The 4,315-nt window shown below is 36.9% G+C and overlaps 1 pseudogene; it reads right to left on the bottom strand.

Moving 5' to 3' along the window:
• Nucleotides 1–2,874: 2,874 nt before the first annotated feature.
• Nucleotides 2,875–3,686, bottom strand: LOC123251880 (annotated as a pseudogene).
• Nucleotides 3,687–4,315: the final 629 nt, after the last annotated feature.

Here is a 4,315-nt window from a genome sequence, read left to right as displayed (position 1 = left end):
AAAGGAGCAGTTGTATTTTTATAGAGCTGTGGAATGGAAGAACATGTTTATATTGGTTGTGTTCAGGAATCAAACGTAGATTTAGTTCGGCAGAAACTAGGACCATTGGATGGGCATTGGGAAATTGCAACAATGTCAAGGACTAAGAGTTTCCTCAGAAACTGGAAAACCTTAGCCATGTCCCAGCCACAACTTTTTGGTCCGGACACAGAAGATCTTATGTAGTAGTTAATGTGAAGATTTAAGACATAGTATCATGTTATTCTCAACAATGGATTCCAAGTGACAACTGTATCATTCTACAACAAATGCTTGCTAAAGATACCTTCATTGTCTGGGCTATGTTACTCTGAGCTCAAAGTTCTTTAAGGATCTGTGAGTATCTACATGAATATTATTTTATATTACAGCTCAAGTATCTACATACTCACCGAGTATGTTGACATGGAGTAAATGTTTAAAAACTCCATCCAATTCAAAGTATTAGGAAAGGTTACAAGAAAGTGAAGTGGGGTTCAATACATAAAAACTCTGAATATTCATGTATTAATTTACAGGAAGGTAGGAGTTCATGAAGTTAGAAAGCAACTTAGTACACAACCATTAGAGCTGATGCAAATTGCTTTGACTTTGCCAATTATTCAATACTTGATAGATTAAAAAAAATCTTTTGGGGGCAGCTGGGTAGCTCAGTGGATTGAGAGTTAGACCTAGAGATGGGAGGTTCTAGGTTCAAATCTGGCCTCAGACACTTCCCAGCTGTGTGACCCTGGGTAAGTCACTTGACCCCCAATGCCCACCCTTGCCACTCTTCCACCTAGGAGCCAATACACAGAAGTTAAGGGTTTAAAAAATGTAAAAAAAAATATTTTGAAAAAAAAACTTGACATAAGAGGTGGTGAGTTCTTGCTATCTTTGTGAAATGAAAGGTTGTATCTACATAGCAAAATGCATGCTCTTTAAAGGGAAATCGAAGTGAGGAGATGTTAGTGGTGATGACGTTAGAGAAAAGGGAGAGTTCTGGATAGATGGCATCAATGAAATTTTTAACCAAAGTCTAAAGTTTTTATCCTTAGCTGGACTGATCATGCCATCACACTTATTAAACTTCAGAGGCTCACTATGGCTTCCATGATCAAACAGAAAATGCTGTTTGCCATTCAAAATCTATCATAACCTGGCTCCCTCCTATTTTTCCAGTCTCCTCATATCTTACTCCCTGAAACCTAATCATTTTCTATTTTTCCTATTTACAGCTTATTTTGGATATATATTTTAGCATGCTGTTTTGCCATTAGATTATAAGCTTTTTGAGTGTAGAGACTTCTGAGAAATTTAAATAGATAAAAATAAAATGCAAAGCAGAATCTGGGAGAAACTTTGTACAAACTATCCTGATCAATTGTTTGGCTTTACCTGTTAGAATCACTAATACTCAACCAGAACCTTCTAGCACATATATGCTCATTTGTTCTGAGTTTAGACTAACTTGTACTTTGACTGACAGAAAGAATATCTGAAATCAAATGCCACCTTGCTGTTTCCTGATCCCAGTAGCATCAGGAAAATCTAGCTTCCAATGTCATCTGTGTTTTTCTGCCTTGAGGAAAAGAGAGAGCTCAATGTTGAACTGTAGGATTGTTTCAATTTTTCCTTTTTTTCAAATAGTCCAATCAGATTTCTTGATTAGTTGTGATCACTTGACTAAATGTTATTTTAGCTTGAGAGGTGCTGGCAAGTGGGTTGAGGGTGCCTTCCCAAAGAATTATGAATAATATTAGCAAAAGATCTTAAAATAGAACTTGTAAGGGTCAAAGGTCTAGGAAAGTGAAAATGATTTGTCTCCCAAATTCTGGCAGACAGAAACAATATTTTACATTCTTCCACCGGGGTAAAAAAAAAATATGCATCTACATTTGTAGAGACCTAGTCATAAGACATAATCTGTACCTGGATAGGGGGAGAAATCAGTCAAGTTTTTATAGTTCCCTGAAGGGAACACTGGGTAGAGATGTGTCAAAGATAATATTTGGGGGAAAAAAAACAAGATTGAATTCAGTTCATGGAAACTCAAAGTTTGGAGACTTTGGACACAAAGGTTACATAAAATAAATCAATGAATCTGAGTAGTCAGTTAATAAGTAAGCCAACAAGCATTTATTAAATTACTACCATGTGCCAGGGCTCTGTGTTAAGTGCTAAGGATGCAAAAAAAGAGAAGAGGGAAGAATATATTCCTTATTTTTAAAGACTTCACAGTATAATAGGGGAAATGACATGTAAACAACTATATATGAGCAAGACATATGTAGGATAAATTGGAGATAAACTCAAAAAAAGGCACAAAGATTAAGAAGCACTAAGAAAGACTTCTTGTAGAAGATGGAAATTTAATTGAGACTTGGTGGGAGTCAAGGAAGACGGGAAACAGAAATGATAAAGGAAAAAAGTTCCATGCATGGGAGACAATCAGTGAAAGTATAGGTATCCCTTTCTCATTGAAATTTCAATATATTGTGGGTTGGCATAAGAAAGTAAATGAGAATTTTGGCAAAGGTTTGCAGAACCCAGAGATGATACAGAGAGGCCAGTAGATGATACAGAAAAAGTTTAGAAATTCAGAACTGTACAAAATGTGTATTCTATCATATAATGTCAATATATTTTATCTATTGATACCATAAATATACAAAGTGTCTTTTTTTTACTGATGAGGAAATGAGGAATAAGAACTTTTAATGTCAGAGGCCCTGGGTTTTTTCAATATAAAAGACCTCACACAAGTAGTAATTAATGTTACCTAGCATTGATGCGAGGCTCCAAATTCTAAAACAACCACTAGTAATATTCATAAATATAATTCTATTTACACAATTTCCAAAATAATTTTTATTGTCAGGATTCTGTACTTTAGTTCTCCTTCTCCTGTACAGTCTTGGTACCCCTGAGTCGACCAGTATGCTGGGCAGCAATGAGACCGACCTTTGGTCCAGCTGGGGCATCTCTTCGAATGGTGGATGGTTTTCCAATATGCTGGTGATTACCTCCTCCGAAGGAATCTTCCACAGGATTCATGGCCACACCTCAGATATGAGGCCAGCAGTTTCTCTTAGCCTTATATTTGTGGTAGGCACAGCCTGCTTTAAAAGGATAAGTTTATCAATACGACCTCCACCAGCAACAACACCAACTATAGCTCAGTTTGCAGAGGAGATCACTTTCTTGGAGCCTAAAGGCAGCTTCGCCCATATTTTCTAAGTTTCTGGATTGTGGGAAATAACTGTGGCATAGTTTCCAGATGCCCGGGCAAACATACCCTGGTCACCAGGCTTTTCCTCATGATAGCACACAATACTTCCTTCAGGAATAGTGCCAACTGGGAGGACATTGCCAATGTCGAGTTGAGCTTTCTTACCACAGTATACAAACTGGCCGGTATGAATGCCTTCAGCAGCAATGAACAACTCTGTCCTCTTTTTAAATCGGTATGGATCCCGGAAAGCTACTTTTGCAAGAGGAGCCCCTCGACCTGGATCATGGATTATGTCCTTTACAGTACCCTTAATGTAACCATGCCTCTCTATGAAGTCTATGGCCCGAAGCTTGGCGGCCCCTTTTCGGTGCTTCCCATGAGCTCAGAAGATGGAGCCCGCACCCTTCCTCTGACCACGAATCACCTGGCCCATCTCCTGCCGTCTGGCTATGAACTTGCTGGAAAGAGCTACAAAGTATCTTTTTAAAAGTTAAAATAAGTAAAAAGTTAAAGTTTGTGAAAAGAAAACAAAAACCAGAAGATGACAGAAAAAACCTAGTAAAGAAAAAAAATCTAACTTCTCTGGGACAAAGAGAGGTCCAAAAAATTTTACACATGTTTTCCAATTTGTTACGGGGAGTGAGTCTTGCCTCTAACACCAATGATGTGAAAGGAATACATGTGTTTAGTTGTGAGTTGGAGATATCTCCTTTTAGAAAAAACAAGAGGACAGTGTCACTGGTTTGCAGAATGATACCCAATAGTTTTCAAGTGGTACCTCAAGCTCATTTTATTTTTTATTAATTTTATATTAAAATATAAATTTTCATTAAAATTAATTGAAATTAATTTGCAAGTTATTTTATTATAAATTGAACAACTCATTTACTCCCATATCCAAACATTTAACAAAGTCTAAGACTTCTTTTTATAAAATTATTCTAGTTTTTGACCCTATCAGCCATCTCCTAGTCTACTCTAATATCTTTCTAATTAGCCTACTGCTTCTGGTCTTTCTCCCTTCAATCCATCTTCCACCTAACTGCTAAAGTGATTTTTATA

The sequence above is a fragment of the Gracilinanus agilis genome, chromosome 6 (assembly GCF_016433145.1).
Source record: "Gracilinanus agilis isolate LMUSP501 chromosome 6, AgileGrace, whole genome shotgun sequence".
Lineage (NCBI taxonomy): Eukaryota > Metazoa > Chordata > Mammalia > Didelphimorphia > Didelphidae > Gracilinanus > Gracilinanus agilis.
This window is presented reverse-complemented; position numbering and strand designations above follow the sequence as displayed.